The sequence below is a fragment of the Cinclus cinclus genome, chromosome 3, assembly GCF_963662255.1.
Source record: "Cinclus cinclus chromosome 3, bCinCin1.1, whole genome shotgun sequence".
Taxonomy (NCBI): domain Eukaryota; kingdom Metazoa; phylum Chordata; class Aves; order Passeriformes; family Cinclidae; genus Cinclus; species Cinclus cinclus.
In genome coordinates, this window is record NC_085048.1 from 52,972,346 (window position 1) to 52,990,484 (window position 18,139).

The window sequence follows — 18,139 nt, forward strand, 5'->3', positions numbered from 1 at the left end:
GTACCCTTTTCATGAGAAATGAGTTCACAGAGAATGCAGATAGAGCACGGCAGTATTTCGTTGATTCCTTGCTAGTGAAAAAGGGACTCGGGTATTTCTTGCACTGTTTGTTATTTCACATTTTGTCCAGCCTGGCCTCAGCACTTGCATTTATTGAATCTTCTGATCCTGTGTTCTCATGCACAAATTATGGCATAGATGGCCTTAGCTGAGAGGCATCAGTTAAAAATGAGCAGCAAAAGGAACTGTTCCCTAAATTGCCTCATAACTCTTAGTTTCAGCACTCCTTCAGTCTGGGAAGTGTTCTAGTCTGAGTGGTTTTATTTCCAACTGTTCAAGAGCAAAATCAAATGTGTCAGCTTTGAATATGCTCTTTTAAGGTGATCTGTTTATGGAGTAGAATATCATGGGGGAAAGGAGTCACATATCTGGGGACAGAGGAGATGGAGTTTTTGAAACAATCTTCTGCCATGGAGCATCTTGAGTGGCTGTGTTATTTACCACCACTCCATCCACCCTGGGTGGGAAGGGAGCCCAAACTTGCCCAGCAGTCTGCATCTTCCCTTGTGTCCTATGACAAGTTTGCAATACTTGGGTATTTTCACCCTGAACTGAGGATGGAAACGCACTGCACTTTGCCAATCAGTGTGCCTTGGTGGAGGTCCTTGTCAAACACCCAGAGCAGACTTAGTTATAGGCAGCTGGGCCAATGCAGAAGAAAGGACTGAGAGCTCAACTAGTAACAAGACTTTGAAGAAATAACAAAGAGAAGAGAAGAAAGGGCATGAAAGAAAAGGTCAGAATCAGCTAGCAGCTCTTTGCCTTGTCAGAATACATCCAAGAAGAAGCATGCCAGGCATGATTGGTGTCACCAGGAATCACCAATCCACTTACAATTGGTTTTGCAAAAAACAAGAACAGGAGTTCCAAATTACAACTGTACATGAAAACATTTTGCTGATGGTTTGACTACAACATTTGAACTACACCTGTGTGTTTCCCACACCAGAAAGGCTGGCTGCTCATTTAAAAATACCCAAGATCTGGACCAGTGCTGAATGTGAAAAATGGTCTTTCTGCTATTATTATAGCAATATGATATGATATGATATATATGATATGATAGCATACTCAGGGCAAGCACCTCCCCAAGGAGTAAAATGTGCTTAAAAAAATTGCAAAGTCAGCATGGACAGGCACCCAGAGAAAAAATATAAAAATTCCTTAATATTCAGTTTTAAAGCTTTTAGACCCAAGAAAAATATTATGTTTCATAGGTTGTTTTAACCTAAAGTATGACATTTTGAAAAAAAAAAAAAAACAAATTGAAAGGTGATTAAAAAGTAAAGAAGATCAAATTGCAGTCAGAGTTGAGGCATGTCAAAAGACAAAGTAATTAAATGGCATGATCAGCATGCTTAAAAAACAACCAAAAAGGATAGAGTAAATTATTTCACTTTAAGACTTAATCATAAAGAAAAATAAATTAAGAAATGAAGAAGAATTTAACTGAAAATTATTCCGTTAGGACAATTCTCTCATATGCAGAATACATGCTGGTATGCAAGACTGCCAAATTTGCTCTGATTAGCTTTCTCACCATCTGTAGTTACTCCACTGGAATGGTTCATTTGAGTCTGACTATTTTCCCCAGCTATGCATTTGATTCCTTCCAGGAACACGGGTTAGACATAGAAACTATTCCAGAAAGTGTCCTACCTGAATCCTCTTGGAAGAGCAGGAAGATAAATTCAAGATCCCTGCTTCTCAGTACAGTTCCACACAAAAACTTAATTATGTTGTTTAACATTTCTTGCTATTTGAAATAAATAATTTTCCCAAATAGATGAAAGACTTGGTTGCTGTGGTATTTATAGAGAGAAAGAACTTCGTTAGTAATAAATTAAAAAACACAGCAAATTCCTTAATCTCATGCCATGATAAGAAAGTTACTTGCTTCTTGACCTCCATGGTTGTCTTCCTTTCTCATCTATCACCATGATCATGAGTGATTTTGTGTCGTCTTCCAAACCACTGTTGACTACATTGAATAATACTGGACCAGATGCTGATTATTCCACTAGGTAACCTCCTAAACACTAGTAGAAACTCATTCCTTTTACAATTGACAGTTACATTTTCTGAACCTGTCACTTAGGCAGCTGTTAATCCATTTAAGATGTACTCTGGGGTTGCACTTATTTTTAAATCAGCATGTTGTGTATTAATATGTCAAAATTCCTTTTAAAAGTGTAGATACATTATTTATCTTTTACTTCCTTAATTACAATGTCATAAAAGAATTATTTGAGTGTGTTTAATAAGGACTGTAGGAACTCTTTCTCCAGAAACATAATAATTGACAGTAATTGTATTTCTAGCTTTATATTCTCTATCAATTAAAACTTGTAGTAACAATTACATTCTTTTTCTCAGTATTGTTGCCAGGTTTCACTAGCTGGGATTTCTATGGTTTTTAAAATATTTTAAAATATTACCAATCTCCTGGAAATTCCACATGTAGTAACAATTGAATAAGAATATTACCTGGTCAGATGTGTCTTTTGTTATGTCTTCCAAGTGAAAACTTGCTAGGCAATCTGCCTTCAAAATTCCATTGAGATTCATTTTAACATCCATTTTAAATGTGGTTATCTCATAGTTAATTGTTCAAGTCTAATCTTGGAAAAGTTAGGCATGTCAATTTAAAATTCACACCCATCTCAAGATAGGTAATTAGCACAAATGAGATGAATTTCCTTTCAGAGATGTCCATGCTGAGGATGAAGAATGCACACACTGTAGAAACTGAGACTTAACTTTCAGTGTCTTATGCAAAATAGCATCATGCCTATCCTGAAAAATTGCAAAATACCCACTCTTTTGCTGTGCTATGAGCATGTCCTCCTGGTTTTCTCCAGGAACCACTTATGAACAGCTGCATCCATTTTTCAGAATTAAGAAGAACCTTAGAACCTCTGTCTACTAATGTAGGAAATCAGTGTTGGAAAATTCAGTGGGAGATCTCAGAGAAGATGAAGGTGATCTTTCATTAGAAAATCTCTACGTTAATTTTTACCATTCTTACATCCACATATTCTGGTGTCTGTGTCTAAGTGACTTGGCCAGGATCGTTTTTGTGCACCAAGAGGGACAAGAGATGCCCTCAGTCCAGTGCTCATTAACACCAGTCTCTGGTGTTCATCTTGGATAGTGATGACAAACAGATTTTTGATTTACCTTCTATACTCTTCTGGCACAGATGCAGTTTTAGATATTTTGCCTCGCTATTTTGTCTCATCCCTGATAAATACTAGGTGAAATTCCTGACTTTTAACAAAAGTGTTGTTTATCTTATCTGCATATTTTATACATACTATCTTCTACTTTGTTGCCTTAACATTTATCTATAGGTGAGTTTTTCGACCTCTCCTTTTAAATGAAATCTCTTGTGTGCTGCTCCCTAGCAGTTAACACATAACTTTCCTTTTAGCTTTGTTCTGCTGGTACTTTCAGACAAGCGTACATAGTCACATAGATAGACACACACTTCTATTTATAGTTATTTTTTTGCCATAATTACTATCTCTGTTTCAAATTTTTATACTAAACATTTTTACTCTTTTTACTCCTAACTCCTAAAAATTGTTTTCTTATTGTCCTAATTGCAGGGAGATGCATTATTTCCTCTCTTTGTTACTGTTCGTAACATGTAATTATTACTCTCACCTTTTCCTTCTGCCTTTTGTTATACATATATTTAAAAAAAAAACAGTTTATGCATCCCCTTCACTCCTGAAGTAGGAAGGGTATTAACACATTGGTATCTATTTCTTATTATGAGGTGTAGCTTCTGGACATCTCATAAATTCTTGTTAAACAACTTTAAGGTTTCTTTCCCAGTGGGCTGTCTCTATTTATTCTTCCTAATCGATTTCTCTCATAATTTTCTTCAGGTTTGAAAAATTCACTTTTGAAGTACCAAGTAGATATATTACTGTCTTCTGTTTTCCCATAATTAATGTAATTAGATCCTCCAATTTGTTCCTCTTTATCCAATTTAATGAGACCCAAAAGAGAATTATCTTATGCTAGGTTCAATACCTTTTGTGTTAGATAACTATCATCTATAATTCTTAGAAACTTCAATGATGTTTTACTGCACCCTGCATACAATATCTACCACAGGTCTTTAGTACTGAAGTCACCAAGAACAGTACAACTTTTTTTTCCAGACAATAGCTCTAATACAGATAATAATCTCTCTAACATAGAGTGCCACCCTAATTTCTTTTGCCTGTTCTTTTTAAGCAAACATTCTTTATGTAGTTATTTTTAAATTCTGGCTGCATAGACCATCATGTATTTGCATTATCAGTTATATGCTATTATTTCTCAGCTGTAAGAATTTCCATTTCCCTGACTGGCTACCCAAACTCCTGGCACTGCTCTACAGATGTCAGGAAAAGAATTCATCTCCTTTCCCTCTTGCTTCACAGTTTGTTCACAGCTCAGCTGAGCTTGAATTAAAAAATACTATGAGCTGTTCTCTGGAAAACTTCAAATATTGTCTATGGCCCATCTGACCAGCAGATCCATCTTCCCTAATGTCAGTGGAAAATCTTCCTTTAACTTCAGGGATGGTTGAATTAGACCTCAGAAATCTTGTTTTTCCTGATTTTTCTTATTCTTTCTCTCTGCCAGTGCCAGACTGTTTCAGCTGCAGAGAGGACAGTGACTAAGGTGTTTCTTCTGAGATTAATGCCTTCAGTTGCCTTATATAGTGACAGAAACTTTAGAAGTGCTTACCTGACAATCCTTCAGGTATCATAAATAGATGATAAAGGCAGATATAGACTTAGAAGATACTGTGGTAAGGTAAGCAGGTGAAGAAGCTGCATGGTCTGCACAGCAGAATGCATGTGTCCATTTGACTGACAGAAGCCACTGATTTTTTTCTCTTTTTAGTGGACATATTAGTCTTAAGAATCTCCTAGAGACAAGAAGAGTGGACAGAGGAAAGAAAATGTCTGGGAAAAAAGGAGGGGGAGGGGGGGAGGAGGTGGGAAACTGCTGCTATTAAATGTGACAGCTTCTCCCATAGGCTTTTCTACTGGTTTAAATATTTGTTCCAAAACTGAAGTATGCTTGATGCTTAATTCCTCATGGTTTGATGAAAAATGTTAGTTTGTATAAATCCAGAGCTATCTGAAAGAAAACCTGAATCACACAAAGAAAATTTCCCAGGCAAATTACCTTTTAAGAAAACATTATTTTGCTTGGTCCCAAAGGAGAAAGAAGACTTTCATAAAAAGAATGAGGGTTCTTATTATGTGTTATGTTTCAAAGAGGGAAAAGAGTTGAAAAAAGTAAGGCAGTTAAAACTAAAACAAACATTATTCTGAAAGTCGGTTGTGGTGAGCAACGAGGACGCCCTGGCTGCTTACTTATTTCTCTCATTATAGACCAGGATTTCACCTGAAGGCAGGCAAGAGGTCCAAACATTCAGTAGGGCAACATGTAAGTGAGTTCCATGAACGTATAGCCAAAGAGCTTGAGAGGAAGCAGAGGGGGGCTTTGGGAGACTACAAGCAAAGTAAAGCAGTGGGGAGTCAAATAACTATATTTGAGTGTTCACTGCATAACAAAAGGAAGAATTAAAGTGCATAGAAAGTTCAAACTCAGGCTGTGATAAAGCATTTGGCTCATTAGGAGTTTTCTTGATTGCTGCCTGGATGGGCCAAGCCACAGTTCCTGCTACATTCAACATGCAATGCTGAAGAGGAAATGGAAGAAAACAACTCCATACTACACAGAACTTTGCATTGGAAAAAAACCTTTCTCACCTCTGAGTTCATCTCTTCACCTCTGAGAGTTAAAAAGGAAGCCAGGTTACATTTACTAGAAGCTGAGTTATATGTTCTGAACACTGGCATAGGATTTACTGTAAATAAAAGGTGTCTGAATCCTCCCCTGGCTGATATTATCCTGTTCTTTCCTCAGCACAGACCACCAAATTTAGGTAGATTCTTACTCAAGCTATAATGACTTCTAGAGTTCAGTATATAAAGGGGAAATTTGTCTTAGAGCACAGCTTTAGGAGAATATAGTTAATAGTCTGGATGAAAACCAGAAATAGTCGTATACAATTATGTTTGGTTTCTGGAAATCAGTAATATCATGCAGAGTATCATACTGTATTCCTCTGTAATATGTGTGAAAAATTGATGGCTTACCATTAGGCTGGGTATACATATCAAATTTCTACTGCTTTTCCTCTCTTAACCTCACTTAAGCTTCAGTGGCACCTCTGAGGGCTTCTACCTTTCGGATAAAAGATGCAGCAACTGATTTTACTCCTTGATCATTCATCATGCACAGATACAGACGAAATTGAGGTTGCAAATTAATTTGCATAATGGAGGTGTCTCTGTCCTACAATGACATAATTCCTAAAGTTTAACAAAATAGAATAATTCCCTTAATTTTTTTATCTTTCCTAAACATAGCAAAAAGTTAAGCTCATCACAGAATCACAAAATATCTGAGTTGGAAAGGGTCTGGTAACTCCAGAAAGGATGGATAGAAATATCAGGTGACTACTTGTTCCCGCAGTGTAGGGCACCTGTTTTAGGTGTGGGAATCTCCATTAGAGATGCCTATGTCCCTCTATCATCTGTAGAGTTAGGTGAATTCCTTTACAAAGGCCATGAGATGGTGACATGTCCTAGAAGAGCAAAGGGAGAGTGAGAAGATGGATAATATTGTAACATGACTGCACCAGGGGAGACAGGAAGAGGGCAAAAAAGGGCCATTAGGTAACGTGCAGAACATTAGAACATAACACTGTGAACCATATGAGACAGAAACAAAGGGGTAGGAGAATATGATGGGCACGAGACTGTAAGGAAAAAAATGACTGGATGTGAAAAATACCTAACTCTAAGCATATGACAGGAATAAGGAGGAAGCTAGAGGGAAAGTATGCATTATGCAGCTTTCTGATTAGGAAAGGAAATTTTCAGGGGTGGAATGGCAGCTCCTTACAATTTAGGAGATAGTAAAGAGTTCTGAAATCCCATTCAAGGAGCAGAGGGAAGCCTTCAGTTTTGTACAGGTATTTTATTTTTAACCTGGGATGACAACAACAAAAAATATAAAAGGAAGAACTCTGTCTGAGAGCAGTTGGTTTTCCAGCCAAAGTGAAAGAAATCAGCAGGCAAGCAAAGGCAACAAGGGCAGGAGTGGAGAACTCATTTTAAACTCCAGATTCCAATTAAATCTTAGAAGGAGATTTTCGAGTCTCTCAAGGGAAGGTGGTTGAGGAGATGTCCTCTGGAGCTGAAGAAATCATGCAGACAATGAGACAAGAGAATGGGTTCAAAATGTAGTGACATAAACTTCAGTGCCAACTTCTAGAGTGACAGCAAAATGAGAGCAATAGTGTGCATTGTAACAGAAAAAAAAATAGATAACTTCTTATAAACAAAAGAAACAAATTCCTTATAAAAATAAGACACATTGGGTCTATATTGCATATAATTATTATTCTCAATCCCCATTTTTTCACGCTTCAGTAGAACTACTCACAGTTTGTGAAATATCCATATTTAGTCTGAAATAATTAAATTAGAATGGTTTTAAAAGTGAAAAGAAAAATGTTCTCTGCTTATCAGGGAAATACTAGCCTGAATCAAACAGGATTCTGGAGGTGAAAACAGCAACAAAAACCATCATGAACAGAAATATTCATGTATAGTAAAACAAAAGGCCTGAAATGGCCATTGCTACTGATAACATAAAACAACAAAAAATGTTTGTTGCAGAAACTACAAAATATGTTCATCTACTGGTACTGTTATTTGTGTCAATTCAAGAAATGGACTGAGAGAAACTGAAATGGATAGCAGTCTGTGTGTATGAGCTGAAGTTAATGTTTCCTCATTTTGACTCATATGTTTACATTTTTGGGAAGTAAATATTAAATTTCATTTTTTGTTAGCTATTTAGTAACACAGCATTGTACATATGGCAAAACTAGTGCCACTGGCCAAGAATACAGAGAAACATTGCCTTCCAAGAAACATGGTGTTTGTGGGGAGAAGAGGGAGACGACATACAAATAGAAGACAATTTCTTTTATTAAGCTTTGGGTGCAAATTTTTTTACACAGCTTACCGTGTTAAACCTAGGTTACAATATAGCATTTTCAAAACCATGTACAATCTGTGTTTAGGGCTTTTTATTTCCTCAAATAACTCCATTTGCTTATTCAGACAGAGGTTGTACCATTTCAGTGAATCTACTGCTGTCAGGAATTATATGCACTGAAGTAACTGTGGATTAACCATCTATGGATTGTTGGAAGAAGCTTTACCACGTGGAAAATCTGTTAGAGAAACATCACTATTTCTGATTCTACCAGTACATTATAATAATTCAGATTGCCTTTACTTTCAGCACTAAATTCTCATATGCACTTGCAAGTGCTGAGCTTGTCAACTTTTATTCCTTGATGAACCCTAGGGCTCACTCTTTTACATCATTAAAATTGAGTTCCCTTCTGCAAATTTTCTAATGGAAGTGAAGGAAATTAAAAAAAATAAAAAAACAGGAAAAGAATACCATATGACAAAATATTTTACTTTCTGCTGCCTGTCACTCTGTTCTTGCTGTCTTGGGAGGAACATTACCCTGGGAGGAGGTATATGCCTCCATATGGTTTATTAAAGAAATTTGCTGAGGTCTCATACCTCATAAGTTTAAGATTAAGAAAGAACATTTTTAAGAAGAATGTTTTCCAGTTGTGATAGCTGGGCAATGGCATATGCTATAGAGAAGAACAAGTATACAAATTGTCTCAGCCTCAGAAAGCTGGTGAATGATTACAGTACGTAATTTAGGCTTTGCTTTGAAAGTAAACTGTCAAATGTAACATCACAATAATGAACTAGCCAAATATAGCAGATACAGAAATTCAAAGTTGCCTAATAAAAGTGTATTTAAATACCATGTGACCTGACATGAAATTATAGAAGAGAAGGAGAAATTACAACATCTGTTTTAATTCAGCATGTTAAAAATGCTCACAGGGGTTGATGACACCAAAAACTATGGTAGATTAATTTGATTTTAGTATAGTGGTAAAGTATATCAGCTATTCCCTTCACCTGAGGGAGCCAGAGATCCTTGTTCTGCAACAAGTCGTGGCACATTGGGTTCTCCCATGGAATAAAGGGATCCTTGCCTTCAAGCAGCTGACAGTTACTTGATCCTTTCTTTTTGGTAACATTTATTGTTTCAAAGAGCGTAATTTTCATAATGCGACTATATATTTATCCTTTATATCATATTTTTGTCATTTTCTTTCTTGGCCATCTGGATTTTTAAGATGGAATACCCATTTTTATGGCTGAATATTCTAAAGGCACTCTTATCACATTCTTTTGCTGATTTATCTTGTGCTCAACCCTTACAATGAATCTCAATAGCTAGGAGAATAAATTCCTTATAAAGAAAAGAGAGGAAACTGAATCAAATGTCAAGCTGATTTATCACAGGCTACATTTAAACAATCATTATTTTGTAAAGAGTTTCTGTAAAGCAGGAAACATTTTGAGACTCACTTTTAAAATTATTTTCATTATTGGAGCACCTGGAATGCAATCCCACTGTGTAAAACAGCGTGCAAGAGAAGCACAAAGATACGGTCACTTCTCCAAAGTATTTAAAATATGGGGGGAAGATAACAAGAAACAAATTCTCCTGGGGTGACTTCATGACACTTGTATCCCCAATAGTCTGTTCTGTTTAAGCTGGATATTAAGTTCTGCAGCTTTAAAACTGGTTCCAAGAGTGAAGAGGAGAGAAGAAGCACGCAGTTTGTTATCAGAGACTGTGCTTGCTCCCCTGCATCCTTGTCCTGGACAGCACGGACAGACAGTGGGAGAGTGCTCTCCCTGGCTTATAGTAAGTTTTGTTATTTTTTAGCTAGCTGAGGCAGAGAAGTTCCCCATACTGTGGCTGTTCTTTTTCTTGGAACTGACCAGCTCTGCTCTGGACTGAAAACCCAGAAGAATATCAGGAGCTCACACCTGTGGCTCACCGGGGCTGGGACGTGGCATTTTCCTGCAAAGGAGAGACTGAGTGAGCCAAGCTACGCCCCACGACAGGGTCTTTCTGAGTTTAACATTGCTTCAAAACAGCAAGAAGTTTTATTGTTTAATATTATTCATATTTTTTATGCTTGTGAATACTTTGATTGTTAAATAAACATGTTTTTTCCACTTTCCTCCAAGGAAATATTTTCCTGAACTGGGTGGGGGAGGGGCCACTTGAATCTGCTTTCTAGAGGGACCCCTTTGGAAGTTTCCTCCCAGATTTGCCCTAAACCAGGACACAAATACAGCCAGAGAAGAGAATCGAGGAAACCTTGAGTCAATACCAGATACTGTGAGTCAAAAGAGCAAATGGTCGTTTCAGTGCAGCTTATAACTTGTGCCATTTTCATCAAAAGGGCATTTTTGAGAGTATCAGAGGAATATCTTCATATGAGGTAAGAGGAATGCTTGTTTAAGTATTTACCAAATTGAAAATGGTAATTGTAACTGGAAGAAGAGTGATCAAAGTCAATAGATGCAGGAAGAAAAATGGTAGATTATTACAAAAATGATGAGCATCTTAGATTTGATTTGATGGTTGAAGAATTTCTTGCAAGAGCTGATGGTCTCTTGAGTTGTGGATCTGCATCAGTTTTCCAGATGGGTATACATGCAGTGAGCTTGGAAAGGCTATGGAAAAGTGTGTTACTGTAACCCAGATGGGGAATTATAGAAGTTCAGATCAGCTTTAGCCTTGAGAATTGGTAAACCAGACTATGTCCTAGTGTGGTTTAACAATAAAATTAAGCAGGACATGGATGTAGTCTGAGTGTGAGGATGTAGAAAGAGGCCTGAAAGATGATGCCAGATGATAAGCCTGCGTGGTAGCAAGGACAAGGACTTACACAGACAGTGAAGGAATTCTGATGTGGGCAGACACTAGATAGAAGACACAGAGCTCTGTTCAGCTGCTTGACTGCTGGAAAGACAGATCAGTATTTTATGTATGCAGCAGCAGGATCTAAATAAGATGTGAACTTGAACAGGCACAAGAAAACATTCTCTGTTTCAGTCCCACACTCCCACAGGTGGGGAAGGATGTGGTGTCTGTCAGCTGTGTCTGTAGAGTCCCAAGAGCCTGGTGCAAGCGATGACTTTGGGGAGGAAGGCACAAGGCAGACATTCAGGAGAGGCTGCCAGCATTAGCTGTGTACCCTGTTAGGGACATCACAGAGAAGAGGAAGCTGGTCGTGACCATATGTATTAATTCATGTAGGACTTCTCCTTACAAAAAATTGTTTCAGTGAAAATGTAGTGTATGTGTATATGTGTGTGCTTCTAAGTTATCTGTGCACCTTTTTTTAGGCATTACCACCACCAGAGCAGGCCATCTCCAGATGGCTTTGAAGGATCCCTAATGATGAAATGAAAGTACAAAAAGAGGCCTAGGAACAGGAGGCACAATGCTCAGGTTTCTGTGGTACTTACATGCACATTTATTTTGTATGCTTTGTGGGAGAAATGGAAGTGAACACTCTCTTTTTGCAATTATATGTAAATGAGCACATAAATAATACCCTGTTACTTGAGGGACTACCTATTAAGCTCTAGTAACACCACTGATAGGAATTGGCATTTGAATAATGGCAGGATTTAAAGCTCTTGGATGGAGAAGTACTTAAGCTGAGTGAGATATAAAATAGTTCAAATACTGCCAGACTCCTCCAGTGCTTCCACCGGAGGAATTCTGTCAGTGTTGGAGGCAGGACCATGCACTGAAGCTTGCAGATACTGGAGCAAGATGTTGGACCCAAGGATGGGTCCTTATGGCTCCCTTTCATCTCAGGATCTTCCAATATTCTATGACTTTATGTCCTCACTAGGGACATCTGTTGGCAAGCTGAATTTGGTAGCATGCTAAAACAACTTGCAAATTCCAGTTAATGCAAAAGTTCATGATGTTACTTGGTAGAAAGTACCACTACAAGGATAAGCATTGAGCTGGTGTCTCCCAGTTTACTTGCTGCACTACTGTATGCTTACTTCTTAGTTATTGTGTCCTTTTACATGTATACAATTTCTATTAAATGATGCTTCACGTAGGAGGACTTGCATCTATAAAACAGCTGTTCTAAAAGATTAATAGTAGTAGATTTTCCAGAGGAACCAATTTTAAAATTTATATGACAATTGGACAGTTAACGAGATGTCCTCACTTACAAGGAATATCCATTTGCAAATTATCCAGCATTTTCTTTACTAGATTGTGACAAACTGAATATTAACCCCAGAATAAGTATACTATGCATTGAAGTGACTTTACTGCAGTTAGGAGTAAACTGAAAATAATATGGTGGCTTTGAAATTTAGATGCTGAAATATACAGATTTCAAAAGTATAAACCAAGAAGAGTTTCTGCTGAAGTTGTTGGAAATTATAGATAATCTATGTTGCTAAAAATCAAGTGTCAAATATATACTTGCTTTAAATGTAAGGTTATACTTTGAGGTTTGGAACAAAATTATTCATATTTCTTTAAGCCCAGCAGTGCCTCTGGCTACTGTTTTCAAAATAATGAAATATTAGACAGGTACATCTGTAAAACTCAGGTAAAAATCTATTAAAGATATAAAATAAGCTACTGGTCATGAATAAATATTTTAAAATATATCTACCTTGCACTCAGTGGAATCAAGATATTCAGATTTAAGGCTGAGGTTACATATTAAATTCCATGGTTTTTTTGAGCATTATGTTTTAGAATGTTTGCCTCTCATCTCATATGAGATAAAAATCACATATGCTAATTATTATATCACATATACTAATTAGCTTAAAATAGATCAATATAATAAATTATAGAATAAATTTATCAGTCATAGCCAAAGTACTGAGACTATTAGAATGATTTTTGAAGGAGACACAGAGAGAGATGCCTCCTGTACCTCTCCCTTGTGACTCATCTGTTAAGAAATGCTATTTTGAACACATGGTGAGGATAAGCATGATTTAAGGACTGCTTTAACATCTAAAGATATTTTAATATGTCATTTTAACACCTAGAAGGCTTAAAGAACTGCAATACTTTGTTCTGTTTCTTGTGTAATACATGTGCTTTTTTTCTGGGTTTCAAGAGCTAGTATGGTACTTTCTGAACCAGGAGTCTGTAAACTGAGATTATCTGTATGTCCAAGGAATAATTTTGTAGATTAGTTATGTTTTATCCCAGTTTCTACCTGATGGAAAATCTGATATGGAGTGGCTTAGGAAAACTGAACTTACTGTCCATAATGGTTACAGTAGACTATGCTGATGTAAATCCACTTAACACTCCCTCCCTCACACCTGATCATTGCCCAAATAACGTGATGAATGACATAAAAGTCAAAACCTACAAAAAAGCAGCTTATATCCCATGAAAATTATCCAAATATTTATTTCTGGAACAGTTTTCGATGAGCCACGTCTCCATGTTTAGGAGTTCTGTCTTCATAACTTTTTTCAGTGTTTGTAGCTGACTAAGGAAAAAGCCGACTGATGAAGTGAATTGTCTAATGAGATTTATGGGAATGGCCGTTAGTTAACTCAAAACCAGGCTGCTGCACTGTGCTTACCTGTCAAATAAAGAGATTTCTCTGAATTAGATGTTATTTCTTTGTTGCAGGATAACACATTTTTGATAAAGAGCTTTTGTGATAAGAAATAGGGTTGGGAATAGAGAAGATATATATCCTGAACGCAGCCTTCTCTGTACTATATGAATATGTGCACAAAAGAAGCCTACCACAGGGTCTGAGCTGAAATACAATGCTATACAAAGTAGTGATGTATGTCTGGAATCTTTTTTTCCCATCAAGAGAAAATGAGAAGGAAAAACCAGGGCACAAACATTCGTTACAGAATCTTCTCCTCTAAAATATATCTTTTATCAATTGCATTGCATAATGGTGACATTATATCGTATTGAAGACCAGATCTGAATTTAGATGGCTCTCACCAGGATTTTTTGGGGTCTGCACTTCTGGTTATAAGGGTTTATGGTTGGAGGCCTTGGAAAAATAAATTTGCCAGTACTGCATGTGCATTTCAGCTAAAAATCCTACTAACTATTTGGAATTTTTTTGTGCACCACAATAGTCTCAGTATCTTGGAATTTTTCTTTGTGTTGTCATTTTTTGATGTTTCATTTGGAAACTTGAATTACTTTCTGGTCCTAGTTTAGATATCAGCATTGGGCATCTCACTTCAATTCTCAGTACCACATCTTGAAATGAAATGCAGAAGTTAGTTTCTCTCAGATGTCTATAATTTAGTTCAGAGTATGACTTTAGCTTCAATGCATATGCCTTCAGCTTCAATATTTAATGTATAATTCAGAAAGTTACTGCTTTGTGCTCAAGAAAAGATTGACCCTTGTTCTCACTTCTGGAAAATAAATACTTAAGATCAAGTGCTGCAGTTAAAATCCAAGTGGCTATTTATCCAAACATGACTAAATTATTTAAGGTTCAGGATGAGAGGATTTATATCATTATACATCTAATGATCTGCTTTCTAAGCATCCAAGAATGTACATATTTATATTTAGAAAATGCATAAATTTTGTGTCAGTAAAGCTTAATGCGAGGGATGTTTACACACCCCTCTAGTGTTTGCCTTTATATCTTTAGAGGCATGTCTACTAATTTTGTTCCTCAGCATCAGTGTGTTTTCCAGTTAAGTATTTAGGAGTTGCAGTTATCTAAGTTAAAATTAACTAAATTGGAACCCATTTCAGAAATATGGTTATAAAGGCATGCAGTTAATGATATATGGATATACAGGCTTTAAAATTATGATTATTGAAGTCTTGAGTCTTTTCTAAATGAATGTATAATATACATAATATAAATGTAATGAGAATAGTTATGATAACTACTACAATAATTGATAATTTATTATTGACACATTGAAAAATAATTATTAATAATGCTAATTTAAGTATTGTTATTTCTAGAAGCACTCACAGTAGTCAAGCACCCTATTGTATTTCTCTGATCATGGAACAAGAAAATATCGCCTGCTGCAGGTATTTCTAATCTTTGTACAATTAATTTTTTGCAAAAGGAAAGACATGAATATTGGCAACATTTGGTATCAGATGCATTGTATCAAAGAGAGCATTCAGTATGATTTCACACTATCATTTTAGTTGGAAAAGATCTCTAAGGTCAACAAGTCCAACCTTTGACCAATCACCAGCTTGTCACCAAGACACTAAGTGCCATGTCCGGTCATTTCTTGAACACCTTCAGGGATGGTGACTCCATCAGCTCCCTTATAATGCTTATCAATCCTTTCAGTGAAAAAGTTATTCGCAATGTTCAACCTGAACCTCCCCTGGTGCAGCTTGAGGCTTTGTACTCTCATTCTGTCACTGGTTGCCTGGGTAGTTGTATCCCACCTGGATACAACTTATTTTCAGGTAGCTGTAGAAAGCCACAAGGTCTCCTCTGATCTTCCTTTTCTCCAGGCTAAACACTCCCAACTCCCTCAGCTGTTCCTTATAGGACTTCTGCTCAAGACCCTCCTCTGTTGCCCTTCTCTGGACATGCTCCATCATCTCAATGTCCCTCTCATAATGAGGGGCCCAAAACTGAACATAGGATCTGAGGTGTGGCTCCTCCATGCCCAGTACAGAGGGACAATCACTGGCCTTGTGGCCACACTATTGCTTATACAGACCCCTTACACAGCCACTGGACTTCTTGGCCACATGGGCACAGCTTGCTCATGTTCAACTGCTGTTGACCAGCACCCCTTGGTCCTTTTCTGCTGGGTTGATTTCGAGCCAGATTTGATACATCATGTTTTACCAAACAGAGAAAATGTATGTAATTATATTAGCCTGTATTTTAAAGATTGTTCAGGTATTACAGTACTGAAAGTCACTTGAAGCGTTCTGGTAAAGTGGTTGACTGTTTTCAGTGTTAGGTCCTCCCAAGACTTAAGTGGAGATTGACTCACAATTGTATAAATTACAGTTATAAATTACACAGGTATGAATTATAGGTGAGACAAACATTATTTCTTCTTTCCGTAATTTCACATCTCTTTGTCTCTAGTTTTTTCTCCATTCTCTTGCGCCTCTTCATGACACAATATAACAAATGCCTTTTTCTTTTAGTTTGGCTTTCTCCACAGTGTTTGCAAAATCCTATTAAATGTGACCAGTGAATAAATAGTCCTTCTTGTCCTTTGGTTCTGCTGTGAAATACTGTACCATTAGAATTTACCTACCTTCTTCTTTGTGACTATTGCTTTGCTTATCTATCCACCACCACTGTACAAGTCATTACAAATAATTTTGGCCTTTTACTGCTACCTACAAACAAGTGCAACTTGCATCGGTCTGCCAGATGATGCTGTACATATTCCCATTTGTATTAACTCAGCTTTATGGTCTCTGTCCTCACCCGGATTAACCAAACACAGGTTTTGATTTGCCTGTGCAGTGCTGGAATACGAAACATGTTTCCCTGGAAACTTAAATGTCTGAAGCAATCATTTACACATACAGTATCAGCACCAAAAGTGCATATTTTTCAGTTCAAGTTAAGAACAAAATAAAAGTCTCTTCTTCTTTGTTTGAAAAGACTTATATTTAAAACGCTGTGAGAAAACCCTTGCATTTAATTTCATAGACCAAATATTTGATAGTTCCCATAATAAATCTGGATTGAAAAATATTTTCATTTTTAGACTAATTGTATTCACTGGAATAACTGTTCAGAACACTTCAAAATTCTGCTGAAATGTTTACCTCTAATTGCCATGCAAAACACTTTTGCCCTTTCCTCTGGGTAGGGCAAAACAACTGTCATTTTATCAACAATGGTCTTCACCGGTCAAGAACGTTTAGATTGTTTTAATCATTCTGTTCTCAACTCTGACTTTCTTTTCAAAGCTATTCATATAAATTTCTTCAAACTCTTTATTTTCTACTGACAGATGCCCATTCAGTATTCTCCTCTCTGTCCTCTCCTGCCTTTCCCCTTTACTTTCTCTGATTTGTTGCTAAACCAAATTGTTTCCAATCCCCCATATTGGGAAACAGGATTAATACAAAGATGTGTACACAGATTCACATACGTGGTCGCACATGCACATGGTTTAATAATGTGCCATTACAGTACTTTGGCTTTACTATTAATGAAACTGCAGTTTCCAGGCTTTGCAACCTCAGCCTGCCTTAAGCAGAAACTTCTGTACAGCTCTAGCTAACTTCTTTTTAATGCTAATTTCTAAAATATTTTACCAAATGAGAGCCATAATAGGCAACATTCAGCATGCTGAGAGTTTTGACTAGGACCATAGTTATTGATCTGTTTGGATAATTTAGCTTGAATTTGTCCTGATTTTAAATAGGAAACTGCATATTTGATTGTGTTTTCAAATATTTTATCAGTCAATTTTTTAACCAAAAGCTATATTATTAATAATTAATAGTAATTTTGTACACAATGGTATTTAGGAATTTTTTTTGGCACTTTGATGTACTCACCGAGGAATTATTATTTTTTGCTTTTCATAAAGGAAAACAATGAGTTAGAGATTGTGATTTGCCAAGAGGTCATACAGCAAATATTGACAAAACTGACTTTCAGAATAAAATCTTGGCTTCGGTGAAATCAAGTGCAAAATTGACTCTAGAGAGACAATGGGCTCTCATCCCAGACTCCTGTCCTGACTAGATGCTGCTGAGGGAGACTGAAGACAAAATGCATTACTAGAATGCAGTTGGGCTATTTTAAGAATTCACACTTTTATTCACAGCTGAACACTTTCAGAGTATAATATGCTACAGTGCCCTGTTATTGCACTGGCTCTCATGTGGTGGTGCTCATGTTTGAAAATACACCAGGGTTAGAAATACATCCTTTTTCTCATCCTTTGCAGAGCTGAGGGACGAACTGAATATGTAAACAAATGTTCATCTGCATAGTCAGACTTGTGTGACACTGGAAGGATTATTTTTCTATAATTGAAGTGGCATAAAA